General features: G+C 39.0%; 1 long non-coding RNA gene across 12 annotated transcripts; it reads right to left on the reverse strand.

Annotated features, from left to right (window-relative positions):
• Positions 1-8,078: 8,078 nt before the first annotated feature.
• LOC27209091 lies at positions 8,079-24,200 on the reverse strand. 12 transcript variants are annotated; one of them, XR_006542032.1, is made up of 5 exons: positions 24,058-24,181; positions 23,712-23,964; positions 21,486-21,623; positions 18,485-20,885; positions 17,568-18,413 (listed from the first exon to the last, which is right to left on the reverse strand). It is a non-coding gene; the product is annotated as an uncharacterized LOC27209091 (long non-coding RNA). The 12 variants fall into 12 exon arrangements; XR_001601182.3 differs by lacking the exon at positions 17,568-18,413 and having other exon boundaries at positions 20,100-20,712; positions 20,873-20,885; XR_006542033.1 differs by lacking the exon at positions 17,568-18,413 and having other exon boundaries at positions 20,100-20,712; positions 20,873-20,885; positions 21,378-21,623.
• Between the last annotated feature and the right edge of the window lie 118 nt (positions 24,201-24,318).

Consider the following 24,318-nt stretch of genomic DNA (forward strand, 5'->3'; position numbering starts at 1 on the left):
GCGGCAGATGCGCATTGGCAACACATGTTGCGATCCACAAAAGAGCATCTAGTCGCAACATGAGGCCAGCAACATGAGGCGACAGCGGGAAACTGAAAACTGCGACAAAATCTATTACCAATCCGGCTGATCAGCCTGGAAATTCGTTAGTCTAACCAGTTTAAGAGGCAGAATATAATTTCAGTCGGACATTGTGCATGTAGCGTCATAAAATAAAATGTCAGCAATCTCCCACACAATCTGGAACTTCTGTAAGCTGTACACTTCTACAAAATGAAAAGGATACGTTAGGGATAATGAACACAAACATCTTAAGATCAACCCTTAAAATATTTAACAAAAATTGTACTACCTTAATTTAGTTCAATTAACTGCCTAGTTAATTTAACTCTAATCTAAAGTTTCTACTATGAAGAGTAATGTAATATATTTTTCCTTAGTGCAGCAATCATCTTCATCTGAAGACTATCAGCAGCTTTGGCTGTACGCCCATGTCTTCTACTTTCCCTGAGTCGCCTGAGAACTTCTTCTGAAGTTGTTTAATTCTCAAGATTGTTGTGCGTTGGCTGCTGATTTTTGCTCCTCGTGTGGGCAGTGGGCACAGACATTCATTACATAATAATAATAATGAGATGGGTTTTTATTTCCACCTCCAACACAGATCTTCTGTTGGTTTTACCGAACCACAGAATGTGTGATTTCCAAGAACTCTAGACTTTAATATCCTTGAACGGCGGACAAGTCGCATTGAAGAACAAATTTTCCAACTAATTGCCATTAAACGAAATGTGTATAAAAACGAAAAGGTTTCCACCCGTGAGTCACCGATTTTAGAACGAGTAAACTTCTTAGCATGATCATAAAAAAGTGGCCCGTCCTAAGACTGATCGATGATAAAAGAGTCGAGGAAAAAGAAGGGTTGAGGCCTGAAATGAAGACTTAAAGAACATTTTATTATTCTCCTAACCATATTTTCGAGCCGGAAAATTGATTTTCAACGCTGGGCGTGCAAATAGGATTTGTCAGGCGATCAATAAAAGATATGTGAGGTTCCCACTAAATCAAAGATGGTACGATAGCTGATTATAGCGAATTATCGTTAATAGATAGTCGCAGTGAATTAGTTCTTTAGGTTCTTTATAGTTGTGTTCTCTCCCTTTGTCGATCTTTAAATACTTCCCCGCCCCAAACATTTTCTTATGGCCTTTCTTGTTTGATTTTTGTAAGCTCCAAGGCAAACAAGTTTCGTTTTCTTTCGTTTGAAGATTGTAAAGATTGTTATATCATTGTTGGATGTGTGTGCATTGTGTTTGTATTGGGGTGAGTTTCGGTAGGTGATAAGCTATAAAGCCACATGTGCGGTTTGCTTATAAAAGCCTATAGAGTGTGTTGAATCTAACGCTCAATTTGGTTACTTATGAGTTCAGACAATGAGGCTTGGAATCATGTCTAAAAGAATAAAATTAGTTTGCCCCAAAATATACTTAAATCTAATCTTTTTGCATATATATATATGTTTTAAGCGAATGCAGCATTGATTATTATAGCAGTAACGTTTCGTTAAACTCATATAAAATTACAACAACATTATTAAAAATATTAGGCACCACATATGCACCCACAACCCATTTTTCGGGGTAAAGCCCCTAAGCCAAGTTAAGTCAACTAATTTGCAACATTCTCAACTTCTCAACAAGTTTTCAACGACGACTCCCCGAAAACTAAGTCCGTGCAGCAGTAAGAGGCAATTTAATAATCATGAGGCAATTTACATTGCACTTCACTTCAGTTGAGCGCGTCCCCAACTTCGACCGTTTTCCAACCCTTTTCCCACAGCTAATGAAATCATTAACAGTGCTCGATAGGGCGGTAAATAATCATCAAGTTGCTAATTAGGTTGACTAAAATCTTCAGCAAACTCAGCGACTCAAACTTTGTGGTATGACGATAGCGGGTTAAGGCATTAAAAGCCGCCTTATCTTTTACCCATGCGAAACTCTTTTATCTTCTGATTTCTGTTATTCGGGGTACACGGTTATGAAATTTTGTTTATTAATATGTGTTTCTTATTATTAAATTATACAAAAAATAAATATATATAAATATATAAATATACAAAAAAACATTTATCAGGCTGACTAAGAAATGCGGCACTTTTTGGCACAGCAAAATTATAAAAATTTAATCTCTTATGCCAAGGGGAAAATTTCCTTGCCCTTTGGGGCCAGACAGTAATTAGCATTTCCCGATCGACCTAATCAATCAGGAAGGGGCGGCGGAAAAGGGGCGGGCCTGCAGGTTAAATGCCAATAAACTTCCAGGAAAAACAATAACAGAGCAAAAAACCCAGCAAAGTCAAGAGCGATAAACAAAGTGAAGTGAAAGAAGGGGGAAAAGTGGGTGGAGGTGAGTGGGTGTGGCAACTTTTGGCTCAAATTGTTTTGGCCGTTGTTGCTGTGATTGTAATGGATGAATTTCCTTGGCTTAGCTGCTGGGCAATCTATAAGATACAGATACAAACCTGGGAGTCGGGCCAAGAAGAACATGGAGTTATTTTCTTGGGGGCGTCGTGTTTTGGGGGCGTGTCTCCGACAATTTTCAAGTTGATATCTTCACCAAGTGGGCCAGTGTGTGCAGGAATCCGGCAAAGGAGAGTCATGAACAAACAGACTAAGTAAGCGATTGCCAGGGGAATAAAATGGCCAAGAAACTAAAGGCAACCGAAATGAGGAAGAACCGGGATGGCAAAGGGGTTACAAAATACTTTGTGCTCTAGCTAACTAGGTAAACTAAAAAGGAATTTGTAAGTTAGATGGCCACTTCAACTTAATAACATCAATTTGCCAGTAGCAGTTTTTCAGGTGTGATGTGTTTTTGGGGATCGATTGGGCAAAGCAGTTAATGTTTTACAACTAACTTAACTAAAACTACTATATTTGTCTATAAAATATTTCTTATCTTGAAGTATTTTTTCCGAAAGTATATCTGTAGTTCTAAAGCGAAGGAAACCTTCTCCGTTCAATAATTCAGCGTAGCGCCATTTAAAGGGGTAAACCATTGTCTTGTTTTCCCTACTTCCTTACATCCACTTTTAGTTCCCATCAGTCTTCACCTGGCACACTTTGTAGCAATTTTTTATGACAAATATAACCCCAAAAGAATACCAGAGCGCACAATGTTGCGCCAATCGCCCCACAGCCACGCCCCCTTTGAACCACCCACCCACGCGACAAGGAACTAGAAAATATACATACATATGTAGGTGCTTTGTATGTATAAATATACGTGTGATATTCCTCCTAGAAGAGGGCCAGAAACAAATGCCTTTGCCATTGAAGACGAGTTGCCATCATCGGCGGTGCTGGTATCCCCCGTGTCTCCTTTGCCTCGTTAAAATCTGTGAAAAAATATGTCTGGCTTTCCTGTATAACGGGCGATATCTGTAGGGTTACAATTTCCTTTCTTTTTTTTAGTGCTGCTGTTGCAATACCTCTGGTTGTTGCTGTTGTTGGCTTGTTAACAACACCAGGAGGCAGACACTTCCTTCAGCTTCCGCAGCTTCTTCTTAGGCAGTGAGAAAAAATTGTACTGATTTATATATAAGAAAAAACAAAAGAAAAGGGTGAAAATATCGCTGCTATTGAAAAGTATCTTTTGTGGAGCACAGAACGTTTTCTATCTGGATTTTCTTGCGGCGTAAGTTTAACGCTTTTCCTTTGCCCCATCTTGTCGCGTGTTTGGAAGCTATCCTCCCCTTCTTGCCGTGTTCTATTACTATTCTTCTTTTTTCGCGTTACTTTCTGGGTTATAGGCCCCTTTTGTTTGCCCAGAAAAGAAGGCGCCGCTTTGTGTCTGCTAAAATGTTTTTCCTCTTTTTATCCCCCAGCTTAAGCAGAGATGTTTAAGGCGAGTGGTGGCGGATGGCATAGACCATACAATATGCTGCCATTGATGGTGATGATGGAGCAGCTGAATGGAGACGAGGAAGGTGACCCAAACTAAACGGAAGTGCTGGCCACCGAGGCAAACAGTTGTGAACTCTTTGGCCGGATCGCAAAAGGTGCAAATAACAGGCCTGGGAAACTTGGGGAAAATGTTAAATATTATCAGTTTACTGCAGCCAAAGGGTCATCAAGCAGGTGAGTCACTAAGGAAACAAGACATTAAAATCAGGGTTCTTATAGAAAATTTCCGATAAATAACCCTAAGGTATTAAGCGAACTTCTTCCCTAAGTTCAAACTGAAATACCCATATGAACGAAATAATTTAGAGCTGCATTAAACAACTTCAACTCTGTAAGGAAACCCATCAATGACAAATTTTGCACAAATCACAGTTTGTAAGCTTTTAAGCCGAAAACTTTGCGATGGCGGAAAATTGAGCCTTGAAATAAATGCCCAAGTCTTTCCATGGCAACTTTCGAGTTTGGACTTCGACACACTTGTTGCCACAGCAATGTTAAGATTTTGGATGGGAGTATTGTGGAGATTTTTAGAGAAGGCCTAGTCACGTTGGTGGCAACAAATAACCGCCAGCCATAAACAACCCAGAAAAGAACATAATAAAAACCGAAGAAATCGCTCAAATGGGCACACACAGAACCCCGAAGTTCTGCCATCTTAAGGAATATTTAAACAGTGGGGCAGAGAGCTCCAAAGAGTCAGGATGTCTGGTTGGCTCAGCTGTGTGCCATAGCTCAAGGTCAAAACACACACGCCCACGTGGGTGGGAAAAGGAAGTGAAAGGTTGGATCCCAAAAAGAAAAGAAAATATATGGTGGATAACAGAAAGCCGGTTCAGCTTTTCGGGGCCTTTTCACTTGTTTGTGCATGCAAATAAATATAAAATTTTTATGAATGAACACGTATGATGAAAAAACGACGAAACAACACACTCGACCTGCAATGGGCACAATCAATAAACAGAGGCAACCGGTTGTTCGAAAATATTGTTCTAAAGCCAGAGAAATAAATAAACATATGGGATCTATAGAATCTGCAGAACATTCAAGAAGAAGAAAGTATTTTTTTGTTAATTCTTAAAATATTATTTTTTTACTTCTACTGCTCCTGTTTTCAAGCTTGGTATTTAATAATGTTTCTTTAAGCTGCGCCAAAGGCTTGCAAATAATTTGCTACCATCTCTGCTATTTGAATTCTCCCACAGTGCTGGGCGTTTTCCGGCGGAGCAGGACTACCGGAAAAACCCCCAGCCACCCCTTGACCGACCAACAGGCAACTAGCTCCCTGGAGGCCACCTCAGTACTGACACGGTTTCGTTTAACCAGGCCAAAACAGAAAATCTGTTAAAGGTAGCAGCGGCAAAACCAAACGAGACCCAGCCGAAACTGAAACTGAAACCCAGCGAAACGAAAGCAGAGGGGTCGTTAAAAATAAAGGCGAAAGGGGTAAAAGGACTATTGCAAATACTTGTACAAGTTGGCGTGTTCCCTACGTGTTCGCGTTTCGCCAGTAAAATGTTTCTATTTTTATCACCATTAGGAGATGGAAATCATCCCCCGTCCCCTCCCCCAACACCATCAGCAAGGATTTCCCAGCTTGATCTTCTCCCCATCGCCCCGCCCCCTTTTTTCACCGCCCACCCCGCCCTTTGACTGCATTTGCATGTGAAACAAGCAGATAAATTCAGACATGCAAACGCCATAAATTTCTGCGAGGCGAGCAGCACAGGAGCAGTAGCACACTAAAGCGGTAGAGTACTTAGAACAAAATTTGAGTACTATATAATTTATAGCTTAACATTTTTTTTAATAATTTAAGAAGAAAATCGCAATGAAAACCATCAACTTTAAACCGTTTTGCAAGAGCATATAGGAAGTTTTCTATAAGTATCTATTATGAATCATAAAAAAATACTATTGTACAACATACAATATAGTTTACTGTTTTTAAAGCATACATATTTTTCTGCCAGTGCAGCAGAGAGGACCGCCGCAGCGACGTCATTTAAAATCGAAAATTTCACATATTTTTGCATGAAATTTGCATGCAACAGCGCCAGAGGAAACAGGAAGAGGCTGGAGATGCAGCGCCAAAGATGCAGTTTCAGATGCATCTCCATTTTTCGTGTCCACATTGCGATACAGTAGCAGATACACACACACATATAGGGCCGGCAATATGTAGATGGCGGCGCCATACATCTTGTTTCTTAAAATGCTGACTTAAATTTTGCGGGCGAGAACTTTTCGGCTTTTTGCTGGAAAATTGAAAAAGTTTCGAGAACCGAAAAGGAGGCGTACAAAACCGAAATGCCAGGACGAAACATGACAGCATGTGGCAAGGAAGGTGGTCCTGAGGGGCAACTGATGCCAGTGATTAGACCCGAGGCACGTTCCCCGGGAAAAACAGAGCTGCAGACCGCCAACGTGGACAAGATTTATGGCCTCCGATTGGGTTCCAGTTATTAGTGGAAGAAGTAGAAGTAGTCCACAGAGTTGCCGTTGCATAAATCAAATTCATTTGCCAACTGTTTTCACTGCAAGCCAAATGTGGCTTTGGCTGACTGCAACCAGCGCTCAGAAGCCATGGCAAATGGAGCAGTCAGGTGATTAGCAATCATCATTGGCCAACAGGTAACAGGCGGCAGCCACAGCAAGTGGCTTGATTGAAATGTCCAACTGCCAGTGGTCGGCATGTTCTATCTGTCACTTTTCCCCTATTCTATTAACCGTAGACACTGCACAGTTAGCTGGCTTTTGAATCTCAGTTCTCAAATCATCAGGAGTATGCAAAGATATCCAGATTCTGAGGCATTTCTGAAAATTGATGAATTTCTCTTTAAATGGACTCAAAGTCCGATTGAAAGGCTACAGGTAACATTTTACCTGTAAAACATTTCTTAACATTTCTTAACTTATCTTCTCTAGGAATTCATAACAATGTGGCTTTAAGTAAATTTAGTTTATTAATCAGGCTTATCTTATACGCTTAGTTACTGTAGGCAATATCTTAGGTCAGTTACCGCATTCAAGCGGATTGAGTCATCAAACAAAAGAGCCAAGGAATCACCAAGGCTGTTCACTGCCAGAAACCCCATTAGCCGCCATTAGAAAAGAGTTTTATGTTACCAGTTGAGAGCTAAAAGCATTTCAATCTGGGGAAATAGAAAACAGAAGGAGAAACCAACATGAACCTGCCTCAATGCAGTGCTCAAGTGAAATGCAAATGAAACCACAAAGGAAGGAAAATATATAAAAAAAAGGAGATGAAACTGAAAATGGAATTGAAAACGAAAATTAAGAGAAATAGGACCACGAGAAATCCGATTGAGATTCCACAACTGGGAGGCGGTGGCCTATCGAAATCGGTAGGCATTTGAATAATTGAAGTGTTGGGCAAAGGACAAAGGATCCCCCAGATACAAAGATACATTTCCAGATACTCAACAAGTTTTTCGCCTCCTGTTTGGAAAATTGCCAATTGTCGATGGGCTTGACATTGTCGGCCCATAAAAAAGGGAGTGACAAATTGTTTTGGTTTTTGTTTTTTAAGAAAGGAAAACGAGGCCACAAGAACAATAGAACAGGAGTGACAAACGCATACAAATTCCGAAAGGAATGTAGTCCGAAACTTACTCAATATTTTTTCTTTCTCCTCTTTATTCTTAGGGAAATTTTTCAGCAGCAGATTTTTCTCGGCAGCCCTAACAACGAAAATAAACAAGAGGCGGTTGGCAAACAAACAATCTACAAGTATCCAAAAGATGCACCTGAAGCGCATCTCACAGATACAATTCGCTTTCTCATCGCCCGGCACTTCCACTTGTTTGCTTATCTAAGGTAGCTTTAAATACTCTCCGGTCTGCCAAAAATAAGGTGAGTATTTTGTGGGGCCACAGAATAGTTGCAAGTTGAAACTTTTCTTTCTATCTGCCAGTTCCATCTTACGAGTTGTGCGAACTGTCGCACATCATTTCCCATTACAGCACTTCTACGTGAAACCAATCGAGAGATGAGAAAGACGCACTAAAAATACCCTTTCCAAAGCGTATTTCTTTAATATAAGTATTTCAAGCTAGAACAACTATTTGAAGCCAAGTGATTACGGCAACTTTATCATCAATTCAACTTACCTCGCCGGAAAACCAACTCCTACAACTCCGAGTATTTTTCTTCATCGACATCACATACGAAAATTCAATGCTAATAAATCAAGCAAATATTTGGGTCACGCTTCCGCGGCTTTGTGGCATACTGTCTGCCTGCAGAGTGCCCACTGTAATGGCGGCGGTGGGGGAGGTGCAAATGGACATCGATAGTGTCTAGTAAAAAGAAAAATATTTGCTTGAAAATTGCCTGTAAATATTTGAGTCGGTCGTGTGGGGTGCAGATCAATGTGTCTCGGAATCGGTATGGTTCTCGTTTTTCGGTTTCGGTTGATTTATGCGCGGTCAGCCACACTTGACCCAAACTGGGATGTGGCCAAGAGGCGGACTTCTCTGGCCCGGACTGATTCCACATGGTTACGCACACATATCTTGGCTATAATTCAATGAATGTGTCAACAGGGCAGCATAAGCTAAACGAATCAGCTCGAACTCAATCAATTCCGGCCAAATAATAATAAACAATTTTCCAAGCCAAGTTTCTCTTTTTCCCTTTGCCAAGACTACGTGACCGTATGAATATCTTGATTGTATCTTTTGATCTAAAACTTTATTAAAGAAAATAGATGCAAAACCTTTTTTTACCCTATCTTAGCATTCGTAAATCAAGTTGTAGTCCACAGAGTTGACTGACTTATGAACATCGTAAACGGTAATATTTTGTGGGCTATGCCTTTGCAAATATATTAAAATGCAAGAACTAACATGAAACACTAAATCAGTTCCTCCACAAACCTAAAAGGGAAACGCTGTATCCGCGCACAAGATAGCTTGACTTTAAGCAGGCTTTTAAAGTCGCTAAATGTCAACTTGTGGTGATGGCGAAATGGGAAATGCACTTTTCCACACACGCACTCGCTCACACACACACAAGCGCAGGCAGACAGAGAGGCACACACATCCGGTGGCCATTTGTCGGAATGAACTGGCAGGATTGCGGGCAGGGTCACGACACATGGCGGCCCAAACCGATTTGACCAGGCCAAGACCAAGCCGGCAGACAAACAACTGTGAAATGCATTTCGACATGTCCAAAGCAAGACGAAAAAAAAAAAACATTGGAAAAACAACCTACTACGGGGCAGAGCAAGGGATCTTTTCTTGCCCTGCACTGCCATAAAAGTAAATGGAACATGTACAAGTGTCTTACTACACATCCAAATATAAGTACACTCAGCAAAAATATTACTAATTTAATAAAAAAATCAACCCAAAGCAAATTGAATTTTATGGACACCATAACTACTTATTTGATACCTTCAATAATAGTTGTAATGAACTTTAGTATACTTAATCATACTTATTTTTAATTATTAATTTAAATATACATTTTATTCTAAAATCTTGTAAAATATTCATTATTAATAAATAGATTTTTTCGGTGCATGAATAAGTGTGTATGTTTGAAATAGCCAGCAACTGCTGCAAACTGTCAGCTGCTAACTTTTAAAGCTAAAAATGTTTATAGAAAACTCGTTACACAAATCGAATAGAAATTCTCGACTCTTCTTTGCAGCAACCTCATTTCATGAGAGGGAGGGAGTACGTACAGATGACCCTGACAACCCTGGGGAAACTCACTAATTTTCCATCGTAAAAACTTCAATTTCCCTTGTCGATGGCGCTGTAATTTCAAATGCAATAGGTGGCTAAAAGGGAGAGAGAAAACGCTGATGATGGACCCGCCACATAAAGAGCATGTTTAAGTCCACAAGTTGCAATCTGTAATTGCTTAACTTTAATTTCAACACTGCACCAATAAATTTATAGCTGTTTCCAAATTGCAGCGTTGATTTTATTTTTAGGAGTTTTGGATAATGTACACTATGTTTGGTCCTTTGAAAGTTATAAAGATCGATTTTCGTAAAAATCAAGGCCCATTTAAGCAATTAGTTAACTTACCAAACAGTTTGGCAAAGCCTCCAAAGGAAAATCGCTTCAGACCAACCCTAATCATCTACAATTTAACCGTCTTTATCGAGGAGACTTTGTCCAAAGCATTTACCACAATCCACAAACAATTTACCAGAAAAACAAAAAAGAGTAGAACACTTCGACTTTGACTCCTCTCATCTATTTGTCTAGCAATTAAAAAAGTATAAGACCAGCAAATTAAATGCGCCAACTGTTGGACCAAGTTTTTTCATTTTTTCCAAATTCTATTTTCAGCGCACAATTTTTTCAGCTGCTTTGGCAAACTTTTTGCAGAGCCAAAACAAAAAAGGCGAACCAACAGGCGTCGCGTCGCCGCACTTAATTAAATTAGAAGGGGCTTTCCCTTCGCCGCACAGTGGCACCAAAACGCTGCGAAAAGTCAACAATAACAAACCAGGGAACAAGAGGAAAATTGAGCAAAATTTTAGACAAACAGACGGCGACAGTCGCGGGAAATCAGCAAAACTAATGCCGAAACTTTTTTTCGGAAGGGAGTAGCAGTTTTCCACCACGAAAAAGGGGGATGGTGGTGCGTGGGAAAATGGGTGGTGGGCGGAGGGCGGAGGGCGGTCGGTTTCTGGGAGGTTAGTGGGCGACAGCTGCCTTTGGTGGTCGGACAAGTCGAGTGGGCGTGGCACGTCACCGAGCTCACTGCGCCGTGAAATGGCCGACAACTTTTATCTGCCAAGAGGAATTTAGTGCGCTAGATCTGTTCCGGTTTTTATTTCCAGACACTATATGATTTCAACATAAGTGGGGAGTATTTATTTGACTTTAATGGAGCTTACGAGCGAATTATTGTTAGAAGACTGATTTTTAACTTTCAAAATAAGTAAAACAGAGAGCAATAGTATATCTTTATATAATATAATTACTTAATTTAACATATAACATAATATAAGAATAAAAATATGAGTTTTATTTTTTATGTAATAGTCAGAAATTATTATTTTTTTGTAAAATTGGAGGAATTTCCCATAATAATTGAAACCGGAACTGAGCATTGACTTTCCTTTTAAGCCCACGCTGCTTTTTTTACGGATGGGCGGCTCAAAGTTTATCAACTTAATTAGAGGCTTGATTACGACGACTGTCGTCCATCTCCACAGGCATTAAAATTAAACGCGTTTGGAATGGAAAGGAGGCTATAACGGAGACCGGAGACGGAGCCGGATTTCCGGAGACAAAATCCGGATACGGTGGCAGCACTTTGACATTTTAAAGCCGCCGCCAGACGGCGTGGCTCTTATCGCAGCACCTCTATAGCACCACCACCACCACCCACTGCTCCCCACCCACATTTTACCACCCACTTTATACACAGTCTGTTATCAGCTTATGGCTCCCATTTGGTTAGCAGCCCTTTAACTGCTTGCCATTTATCGTAGATTTGATTTATGGCGCAATTAAAAACTGCCCCAGATGAAAAGTGGGCGGGGGTTTTTCGGCTCCAAAGGTTAGTAGCGGGCGGGGTGGGGCGCGAAAAGTCCACATCTAAGGCGTGGCCAGCTCACACGTCCTTCTGCCGCGTCCTTTTGCCAGCGGCAGCTACGAAGCGAAGCCAAATTTATGGCAACAAATTTATTGGCAACGAGTAGCGACAAAAAAGAACACGGAAATTTAAATAGATTTTCCGCTTCCTTAAAAAGTGACAAACGGTGAAGGGAAAGCGGAAAAGCGAGATGCTAAATCCCACCAAGCTACAAAAAAATGGCAATGCAGATTTCATCGAGTACATGTGAGTACAAGTAGCTTACATTTTGTTTTTACTTAAAAGTAAGAATGGATTAATGAGATTGTCGTATTTTTTGGTTAAATTAAGTTTAATGGAAATAATGATAGAATATGTATTGATTCTGCAGAAGCCCTCTAGCTACCATTGCTTCCTCTCAACGTCATCTTGAGTTCCTCCTCCATGGATTTTATGTTTTATCCTCTAACTTGGTCTCCTGGTGTTTGCCACCATCCACTAGCTGTTTGCCTGCACTTTGAGTTATGCATTGTCGGCCGATTTAGCCTTTTTGGACTGGTGTCAAACATATATACCACAACCCTAAATACATATAGCCAAAGCTATGCTTTTGGTACGCAGCATAGGCAGAAGTCAGTGCAACATGTTGCCGCAACCATGAAATGTAAATAAATTTCTCATGCGGCCTGGCATGTCGTAAAACACGAGGTTAATGTGGTAAAAGCCGGCTAGACATCTGATACAAAGGGAGGGGTAAGGGGGAGCTCGCAACATGGGGCAACATATTGTTGCCTAAGCAAACTATTAAGGACAGTAAGTGGCATTTAATGGAGTTTCCTCGTGGATGGGAAATGCAGTCGCATATTTCATTGCCAGCTTTGGGGCGCCCAAGAAGGTTTATGGGTTAGAAAGAAGGGAGAAGAAAGCAGCGAAAGCCACAAATCTGGACCAGTTACACAAGTTAACGCAGTCAAACTTCTTTGAGTTACGTCTTTGAAGGTACGACTATAATTAAGCTAGAAAATAATAAACAACAAAATTTAATTGTAACATTTTCCATTCATTTACATACAATGCGGTCAACATAAACTGATTTCCTTTATAATATTAATAACAATATATTTATTTTAAATTCGAAAATAATTAATTTTGTTTCATAACAATAGATTGTACTTTTTTCTTAATTTTTGTACAGTCTTAAACTCGCGTTAAGTCAAGCGCGAGAATTATTTGCCCACGAGGCGCCCCAAAGTATGCAGCATTTGTTGAGGATTAGTGCGGTCGTGTCTGAGATTTACTTGAGCTCCTTCAACCTCTTGACCTAACCCTTTGAGGGTCCTTTGGCCAAGAGCAAGTCACGCAGTCAATTATTACAAACTGACAAAACTGCTAAGGTAACAAATTTTGGAGCTCAGGCTGGAAAACCGTCGGAATGTCTATTTAATTAACACGCACACACACACACACACACAGAGAAGTCGAAAAAAATTGAGTTAAAACTTTTTTTGGTTGCGGCCAAGGGGTTGGGCGTCGGTGGAAAATTAATTTGGCGCCCTTTGCCCGCCGCTCTAACTCGCACATAAACTTCTAATTGGCAGCACATTCCGCATACGCCGCGTTGGCCCATGGAAAAACTTTTCCACCCAGAATGCCTTCCTGGCGATGAGCCCTAAAAACGAGGACGAAAACTTTGACGTTTTGTGTGCGCAAAGTTATAATAGATTTTTAGTTTCACTCATTTAGTCGGAATATTTTCAGAGGGCTGAGGATCCGCCTCTCGACCAGAAAAACTAATCATTTGTAGTTATGGACTAAGTTGACTTTTCCCCCACAATATTCACAGATTGAATTGAATTGTTTTGGACAAGAAGGTCACTCAATTTGCATTCAATGGGAGTTTGAAAAATAATAGTTGTGGAATGGTCTGTGGAATCAAGTATTGAGTAAATGAGAGGAAAGATAAAGGCACATTTTAAATGAAAATAAACTTTGTTCTTTGAACTTTGAATGTTGTTTTTTTTTTTGGAAACATATTTTAGTATAATAAAAATTTCGATTAGAATGCATAGAACATATTTATGTATTGTAGGAAAATGGGGCTTTAAGTGCATTTTCCATTACTCATTTGCTTTATCCCAAGTAGATTTCCCTCTGTTAGTTCCGTTGGCTAAAACTCAATTATATTTGTTTATTCATTCCCAAAACTAATCCCGCTGTTTAATGTGCTAAACTTGGCCAGCAAACGAATATATCTTGGCCAGAACTCCGCCCAAGAAAACTTCGTTGTTCCTGTCTCTGGATCCTGGATCTTTTGGCTTTTCCCGCCCGCCCTCCATCCTCGCCTGTCTCGGAAAACTTTCCCCTGGGCGTCATGCTGTCTGAGCTTGTGGCTTTGCGCTGCCAGTTATATGGTCAACATTTTCCCACCCACGGTCCCCAGCTGCTCTCGAGTTTGGCTTCTCGGTTCATATATCTTTAATTTTTTATGCCCGCCGTTATGTCAGCACATTTTCCAAGCCACACTTTTCACCAGCCGCACAACTTGAGTTGCTGTCATTAGCGGGATAGATTCTAAGGATAATGCACTTGAACAAAATATGTCACCATATCCTTACCATTAAAATTCAAATAAGTTATAAGTAATAAGTGGACTTTTAACATTAAATTTTAATTAAATCTTTCAGATTCTTCATTTGAATTATATATGTATATATTTACATACATTATTATTATTTCAGGTGTATCTCCTTAGATTTTATTTGTGTGTGCTGACTGCTTTGTGGCCCATAACTGGGTCAACAATGGGAGCTCTTTGAGGTTCTTGCGTTCTTCGGTTGCCCACCCCGCCCGCTCCCCATTCTCTTAGCCCTCGTGGCGTCTGCTTTGTGGTTATCCTGGTTTGTTGCTTTTGGCCATTGTTGGGGCCATCGCCCGTTTACAAGTCAAGTGGCGCGCGTAACACCAAAAAATTGTGTAACGAAAACAATTTATTTTGCTGTAGAACCTGACGTTTCACTGCTGCTTTCACTGGTGGCTCTACATCCTGTCATTGTCAGCTAGCCAGATTTGACATCCAGATTCCGACAGGCAGCCATTGTTTTTGTGCTCTTCTATGTTTAACGATACGCATTTTACCATGGTGTTTTTCCCCATTTGTTTTGCCATTGCGGAATTTAAATGTCAGTTCTGATTTCGCTTATTTACTACATAATTTGATGTTTCAATTAAATTAAATTCAACTTTCGGGTGAAATAATAATTAATTTATTTAATCACATTTTCATTTTCATTGGCATAAGTATGCATTTAATATTTGACACTCGCGTCAAGAGTGTTTGAGTATTTGCCATTAATGTTTGGGCAAAGCTGCAAATCAAATATTTACGCCACACTGCACTTGGAGATAGCCAAAGTGAGTAGTGAAAGATAAAAATAAAAGATACAAAAACCTTTGCAAAAATTATTAAAATTTAAATAAAAATTTAAACTTACTTTTCAATGAATTTTAACTTAACGAAAAAGGTATAAACGTTCGGAAATTCTTTTAGTTAATAATTACTCGTATCACACGTTTTTCAGATTCAAACAGTATTCACAAACAGTTTTACCTATCTTAAGCTAAATAAGCATATTTAATATGTATTTACCAAAAGTTTGTGAACATTAGACCTGTAGCCAAGTGCATCTGGCAAAGACTTTAGACCGCTCCATCGACCCACTGACCAAAACGTGACAACTTTGGACAAACACAAAACGCAAACGCAAACATTGCAGGCACCCAGAATTGGCCAAAAGCACTTGGCCATGTGTGCGGGCCCAGCTGCTCACTGTTCACTTATTGTCAGTCGGTTGGCTTACAGCGGCTGATGCCGCAGCTTAGTATTTGCATACAAATTCGATTTGGCGATGAGGAGGGAATAGCGCAAAGTAAAGTGCCAGAAGGAAGAAATTTACCAAAAGCCTCAATCTCCAAGTTTAAGTACTTGATGAAAATTCAACACAAAAAACCAATTCGTTTTTAAACGAATTTTATATATAAAAAAAACTTAAAAATTTTAAATACATCATTGCACAAAGCCAAAAGGCAAAAGTATCGATTGCACCAGACAAATATTATGAATGCACTTAGGGCAATTAAAAACTAAGTAAAATATTTACAAAAAAGGCGGAAATCGCTTGACCGCCTGGAGAGACCAATGGAAGCTATGTGAAAAACTTGGCCAAATCAGCGACGAAAAATGAAAGGCCAAATGGACTGAGTGCAGAAGATAAGCCTAATGAAGATTGCAATTGGCCAATTGTTGCCACTGCAGCCGAGATTTGCTTTTTGCCTTTTAGGCAATGCTGAAAATTAGCAGCAATTAAAGGAAATTCGCAACGAAATGCGATAAGTGCGGCCGATATAAATGTGTTTGAAGTTTCGCATTTGGGGGAAGGTGAAGTCAAAGTCGATTTCCACTTCGACTTGGCCGTCGTTATGGCCGGCAAAATTGGCCAATGAAATGTGCAGCCATTGGAAAAAGTGGCCATAAGTGGGTCAAATTGATTCTGATAAATGGCCAAAATGCTTGCGTTTGCGACTTAAAGAACTTTTCCCAATCTGTTTCCTTATTGAGTTTTCTTTTTAATGCCATTTATACATTTATTTATTGGTGAACTTGGCTCTTAAATGCAATGTGCCAAACTCAAATGGATTGTGTTTTGTTTGTCCAATTGTGGGTTTCTTTAAAGATTTTTGATAAGCTTCTTGTGAAATTTATACTTTTTGGCTTGCAAATACGCATAAATATTTTGATAATTCTCCAATAAAAATTCAATACAAGTTTTAGGCCAATTACAAAGGTATTAAGTGATTTTATGCCAAGACATATTTTTCAGTTGCTTCTAAGAAATTTAATTTTACAGAAATAGACAAACCCCAATTTAAGTGCCATCATTCCCACACTCGCTCCATAAAGTTGTCGTACATCATGTCAAAATATTTTGACAACTTGCTGTCAGTTTCAAGATAATCATGCCCTTAATGAGATGCAAGACGAATGGGGTCCGCATTTTTTGATAAATTGATAAGGTCTTCGGTTGGTACAAATTACAGGCCAGCAAAGGTTGCCCCCGGTACTTCGGCCATCCAATTAAATCCGCATATGCATAATCAAAATCAGAAAAACACGTAAACTTGTTGTGCATCTTGTGAATGAGCATTGGATACGCAGCTGAATCGAAGCAGAAAACTTCACAGAAGCAGTCGCATCTTCAAGGGCGTTCAATAAACGCAAAACGGGTTTTCGAATCTTGAAAATAGGGGACCGGGGGGCGTTGTAGGTGTCAAAGGCATCGGCATCTGCATTTCGATGAGTCAGTTTTTGTTTCAGTAGTGCGCTTACTACTTAATGGTCAAGGTCAATTCGCAGCGCACGATCTGACAAATTGAGTTAATTTAAATATTTGGAGTAAGGGTAGATATGGGTTGATTTATTATAATGTTAGTCGCCCACAAGAGTTCCAATTCCACTGTCACTTCAAATTTTGTACGGAAGTGAGGCACATTTTACATATAAGGTAAAAAGGTTACCTGCATATTAGGTAATTCATTTTATTTGGCAATTTACTCTAAATAAATATTCTATGATATGACGTCTTAACATATTTTGCTCAATTGAAGTCAATTAAATAAACTAAATTATTCATTTTCATAAATACAATATTTCTTCGTAGATTACTATTTAATAATTAAAATGTTTTTGCAAAAAATACACATTTTTTAAGGATATTTCTTTATAGTTTCATAATTGATCAGCCGTCGTAATTCCCAACAACTGCATGCCTGTTCGTTATTATTAAAATAAATATAATATTAAAATACATACGTCGGATTTATAAAAAGTAAATACATTAATTGCCATAATATTGTATAAAGGCGCACGCATTGTGTGCAATCTGCAACAACGATGCAATTGCCATCAATTAAATGAAAAGCCTCAGCAATTTGCATGGCCATGCAAATTATGCTCAACAGGCGAGAAAAAAGCTGATGGCGAGATGGAACAAAGGAGAAAGAAAATAAAACATGTAAAGTAAGGTAAAATGAAATGAAAACTTCAGTTGCATAAAAATTGACGTAACTCGCATTTAATTTGCCGGCGAAAGGTTGGTATGGAAAACAGACGTCCAGCCACTTTCTAAAATCGAAATCGAAAGTTGTCAGATGACGAAAAGGAAATTACTCCTGCACATTTAAACATTAAAATGAAATAGTCATAAAAACCTACAACTAGATTATTTAGCAGAAATTAATTGCCTGTAAAAATTGGCTTCATCAAGATATCTATGCTTGCAAGGAGAGGGAGTTTGAAGATAGTTGGGTAAATAAATATATCTAAATATATAATTTCAAAGGATGAAAAATTACCCTGTAATACTTCAAACTTTTTAATTAAGACTGATCATTTCGCATTTGTTAATACCAAAAAACAACTGCATAGCTTGATGAAACCAAATCCCAACCAACTAATGGCATCTATAGCTTCCAGAAAGGCAGATTCAGGAAGGATTCCCGTTTCTGGCACCAATTACACTTAGAAAAATTGGAGGTCTACAAAAAATGAGATAGAAACACAAATGAGACCAAAGTCACTTTTAATCCAAGAACCAATGATTCGATCCTGGCTAAATTATGAGATTCAAATTCTCAAATCGAGAAAAATTGAGAGCGTTTTTTTCTCTAAGTGTAGGAACCAATGAGATGCGACTTCTCCGGGCTTTTGTTCGCCGAAGGCAAGTAATCGCTTTCGAAGAACCCCCTGGCATAGTCATTCGCCCAGTTTGGAGTGAATGCGATTCAAGTGCGTTCAATTTCCTTTGGGAGGACACAAGGGTTCAGCTGCAGGACGACCTCATCAATATAAATCACAACAAAGGGCCCTTGGCCAACTGGCTTTTGACATTGTTTACCTCATCAGCTCGGGGTGCTCTGAAAGCCGAAAGCCTGGAACCAGCACATATTTTTGACTGATGTTCCCTGGATTGTGTGCCTTTGTTTTTGGCCCCGCTGGAAGCTTCTGTTCCTGCTTTTTGATGGATGCGCTGCAGCAGCTGTTGTTGGCCAACAATCCAGCCGGATGGAGCGGAATACGACCAGTGATGCATTATCTAGATGGACACTCAAGTTCATATTTCCGGGCTTTATCAACTTGCCCGGCCAATGGCTTTAAGTCGTACTATAATACATGAAACTAGTTAATTGATGGAATAAAGAGTTGAGTGGGGCTGTAAATTAAATAACACAATTATAAGATTAATATCATAATGTTTAATGGATATATTGATTACAAATGGTATAAGTGTCGAACAGTTTGTTCATGCCACTCCAAAGTTTCCTTGTCAATCCGTGACATTAAGCTCAATTTCTGATACTCGCTTATCGTATTGGCCACATCTTGTTCGCAGCTTTGCATCGCGATACTGAAAAATCCATCGAGGTTGGCAATTTGAATTGCAAAACGAATCCAAGAGCGAAGCTTATCGCACAGCATTTATCTCGACAGTAGCAGAGCATGCAAATATTGTCCAACCTATAAACACTATTTATCTATCAGTACGTATCTGATTCTGTATCTACTGCCTGAGTTCCATTCTCTGGCCAAAACAGCTATGGGCAAAATATAAATATGTGCAATCTTTGGTGCTGCTATATGCAAATTATTATTGCAATTTTACACAGATTTTGCTCTTATTGCGAATGGAAAACGTATCTTTCCTTAGTCAAGCATAATTAAGATACGTTTTAATTAATTGACTTATTTTCGTTTGAGTTTAATATCACTGGCTTGTATTTTGCAATCGAGTTATATTTGATGTTAAATAAAGTTATTATTAAGGTACAACAAGAAATTACACTTTGAGTCATATTAACCTGATATTGACATCGGATACTCATTTAATATTGATAAATTTAAAGCTCGTAATAAATGCTAAATATGCGAAAATGTATAATGTTTTATGTTAAATGGAATAATACAGGATTAAGCAGATTACATTCTGGTATAAATAACATAAATAATGACAAAAACAAGTAAACGAATTCCACAAATGCGCTAAACTTAAAATATTTTTAATCTTTTAAGTCCAACATAAATGTTGCAATTTAAAATTAGTCTTTTTATTATTATTTATATGAGACTTTATATTTCGCCATCAAACTGCAATTTTTTTATGGCATAACCAGTTAAAGGACAGTCAACAAAAAAACACAGAGGAAACCCCGCCATTTTTGTATTTTGTTTGACAGGAACAATGGCGTTCGCACACACATTTCTTTAGTCATCATATAATTTGCAATACCCCCTCCAGTACAGTTAGCCTTTTCCCATCGTGGAAAGCGTTTTCCTTTTATTGTCTTCAGCATTTTCATTTGACTTTTTTCCCATTTTTTGAAGTTCCGTTCGCCGGGCCAACAACAATGGATGGGCAATCCAAAAACGAGCATCCATTTTCGATTTTTCATCATCAATGGCGGGGCACTTCTTCCTTTTTGCCTTGACTTATTTCTTTGGTTCTGGGTTTTTTATTGGGGTTTCAGCTCTTTTCGTTATTGTTCGCTGCATTTTTATTGGAACGCTTTCGGTTATTTTCGGGGGAAGGGGGGAAACGGTGGAGTCTGTGCCTTTTTGCGCCGGGTCGCTGGCCATTGTTTACTTCCGTTTCCGGTTGAAAAAAGGAGAGTTTCGGGGGTTTGAGCGTATGCAAATATTTTCAGCGTGATTGCATATTTCTCTTTTGATTTCTTGCCTTTGTGACGTTTTATTGTTAATCGAATTGATGAAATTAAAAATATATCGCCATTCCTGACCATAACGAAGTTAAAGATTAAATGTTAACTTGTTTTAAAGCGGGAGAGAATTTACATTTTAAACATTACATCTTATCTCATTTATAACGCTTCTCTAAGGAAAACACACACTTATGTGGTCTTAATGGAATGCTTATGTTTATTTTACAAAATGAGCTTGGCACTTTTCACGCGCTTTTGGGCAAACTTGCAGCTTTTTTTGTGTTTTGGTGCGGCCTAATTAAGAAAAAATATTTACACAAGCCACATGTCCTCAACCCATATTAACTTTGCATTTTAAACGCCCCCAAAATGCTTGGCTCCTGCTCTCAGGTGATTTTCATTTTATGCCCTGTAAAAACAAATTAAAACGCGCTCACTTTTCGCCCACAAATTTTTGTTTTTTTTTTTTGGAACAACTTTTTAAGCGACTCTTTGTTGCGCGTGTTTAATTTTTAAAGACTTTGGCGGTTGGGTGTTTGGAAGCCAGTTGCGCAACTAAAGAGGTTTACCTTTTTGGTCGACCTGTTAAGTAACAAGGTAACAAAAATTAAAAGCTATTAACATATTTTCAGAAACATTTTAAGTGGTACAATATTAGTATTAGGATTTAAGCACTTGCTCAACTACGAACATTTAAAGGTTTAATCAGTTGCAAACTACAAAATATCCTTCCTCATCGATTTAATCACATGTTGTTTAGCTGTCAAATAAAGTTGGCTTATCAAGTCGCCTAAGTGACAACTGCAAATCGCTGTGAATTGGACATGAAACAAACTAATAATGTATGCTGCGAGGAAAATAGCTTCTGGTTGGGAAAAAGAGCCAATCAATAAATGCATGTGCAGGAAAGAATGCAAAGGTTGGAAGTTTATCGGCCAGCAAGGACAAAGCAAACGAAATGGGGATGGTAAAGGCTAAGACCGACCGAAAGGGACAGCGCACTAAATCAGAAAGAGATCCCACTACAAAATCGAAAGAGATGGCCAGAAGGCATGGTAAGGTAAGTTGACTTACTCCCCAATTGGTATTGGCATATTGGCCAACGTTTTCAGACGCCAAAGTGGATTGCCTCTTGATTAATTAAAAGCTCTTTGATGCTCCTCCTTGTGTGCGTGTGCTCACCTTTTACTCCTGGATATTCAGTCCTGCATAGCCCATATATCCCCATGCTGCTCCTTTTCCAGTTCTGTGTGGGATAACCATTGACAAAAGTCTTTGGCTCCAGTCAATGAGGGTTCAAAGGGTTTTTTACAACTGGGGCTGAAATAAAATAGCCATGGTAACCAACAAACATATTTAACGTTTAAAACTAACTTGCTACGATGGGAATTTGTTTATGAAATCAATCATTAATCATTTAAGAAATTCCCTTTTAAAACACACATGTACCTATTGTACTGACCTCAGCTGTAATCGCATAAGGCTGACTAACTCGGCTTCCACAAAGTGTCCTCTAAGTCCCATGCAAAATGTGTGCCAATTTGTGTGTTTGTACTTTGAGTCCTTTGCTAATGGTTTGTCTGCTGTTTCTCCATCCACAGTTCCTCCTCTAGAATTTGCCTGGCAAAGCGTAAATCAATTGCTTGCCAAAAGGAGCAAAGGAGCAAAGGATGCAGCCGAAGGAACGCTTTCAACACAAGAAAACAACTAAGGCTAATTGCACAGGCGTAAATTCACCACCCCAAATCGGAAGTTCGGCGGTAAATTTAAGGTCTTATTTATAACTAATAACACGCAAGTGATAATCAATTGACCGAGAAGTACAGTTGGTAAACGCAATTGAAATGGAGAACGACAAGTAAATTTAGCAATAAGATGGCGTGACCAATTCTCGCATGAGAATCCATATCAGCACGAACATGAATGGCAACCAAGTTGGCTTAAAGCGAACATACATGAACTCGATACATGGAATTTACGGTGGAAGTGCTGAAACATGAGCCAGACTAGGTTTATTAGTTAATTTAATCAATTTGTTTGTTGATAACAAGAAAATAGGGATCAAGTAAGTAGGAAATATCTTGCTCGGTTGAAGCTTAAACTAAGTATTATGTTAGTTATGTTGTCAATAAAACAATTCCGCACTAATAGGCATCACTTTTGTATTGAAATAACACCAATATCTGAAATAATCAGTGACGCACATAAAATCCACTTAAAGTTCTAGGAAGATGCTCCAACTCATTTTAGCTCCTATCAATTCAAGACATTCCCCAACCAAAACAAAAAGATCCACACACAGACAAAATTAACATGAGCAAAGCCGACGACTAGATATAAAGACCTGTTGTCCTCTAAGGATGCACTACAAAAAAATACTTTAAATATAATAATATAAGATATCCTGCAAATAGTAGGATATTATAATACTTAAACTATTACACATTGTGACGAAGCGCACCCAGTGTGCCTAATTACTCAAGTAAATAAATGAATCTGGATCATAGTTATTAAGTTGTATATAGTGAATAAGAATTTAGACATTTATTTTTCTTAGTGCACGATGCAGAATTGTGTGGAAGTGCAAAACCGGTTAATTGGCTGGGAGAACTGACCGCGTGGACAGGCCGATATGGAGGCCTAATGGCGCCAACGACGATTACTGAAAACATAGACATTAAATGCAGAGGAAGTGACATTAATTGCATTGATTTAGCAGGCCCTACAGCCCGGCTAACTGATAAAAGTTGGCCACGTCTGGCTCCATTATTGGGATGCCCCCAAAGGCCAATCGACAAACAATTTCCGGAGCATGGACTTCGTGGGGAAGCCTTGGAACGGGCATGCTGGCCATTTTGCTGGCATGGTCATTACGCACTCATTGCGTATGCACTTCCAATTATTTGAAATTGTTGCTAATGAGAAATTAATTTGCAAAATGCTAATCAAGCGGTGCCAGTTGCTCGTTGGTCAGATCTCCATTCTAATTCCAACAAATTGCAAATGAAGTATTGCGAATGGATCGAAGTGATTTAATTAAGACGGCCAGCCAGTCGCCCGAGTTTCGGAATTTTAGCATTGAATCGTGTCCGACTAATGCGGATTTAATTGTTTCAATTCGGACCGGGCAAATTAAACCGAGTTGTAATGAGAGCAAATCCTAGTCAGCAATTTACGCAAAAGCTAAAAGTATTGATGCATCATTTTGTATGTTGAAGGTGCGTTCGTCACTACGCTGGTGCTTAGATCATCCAAACGGAAGTGGCTTGCAACATGTTGATTCAAACATTATTATTAGCACTGGTGGCGAAAAGCGATAAATAACTAGCGCTCAATAAATACGTCAGCCACTCGGACAATTGGGGCTTGTGCCACATTAATCAAAACCTCAGGTGGATGCATTCTTACCTGCAACAAGCCTCCCAGTTTCTTCCGCCTCCTATTCTGGTTTTCCCCCAATTTCGTTGTGCTTCGGTTGCATTTGGAGTTTCAATTGGTGCACGCAGTGGCCAAATGCAACGAAAATCTTTATTCCAGCGTGCATGTGTGCAATTAAGCTGCCTGATTGATACATTTTGATTGATTAATGGGATTCAAAGTACGTGCGTGCCGTCTAAGCAATCAGCCGACACTTCGCCCGGTAAAATACGGAGCTGCGATTCTATAAGGTAAACAAAACGATGGAGGCGGTAAAGTTCGCAAATTTTGTAGCGTTTTTCAACAGATTTCATAGAAACGATCTTTGATCGCTTACCACAAGAAATCTGCAATATGTTTTTCTCAGGAAACTATTGCGCTTTTCATATTTATAAAATTAAAAATTGTAAACAAAAAAGAATAACAAACCTTAACTTTCAACAGCTGATTACTGAAATGAACAAAAGCTGAAAGATGTGCAACGCAAAAATACCAGAAATTCGGTATTTTCCAGTTCGTACACAATTCAACTCTTGCTCTTTAATTTATTAATATATTATTATATTTAATATATTATTTTATATAAACGATTTAACAT

The sequence above is a fragment of the Drosophila simulans genome, chromosome 2L (assembly GCF_016746395.2).
Source record: "Drosophila simulans strain w501 chromosome 2L, Prin_Dsim_3.1, whole genome shotgun sequence".
Classification (NCBI taxonomy): domain Eukaryota; kingdom Metazoa; phylum Arthropoda; class Insecta; order Diptera; family Drosophilidae; genus Drosophila; species Drosophila simulans.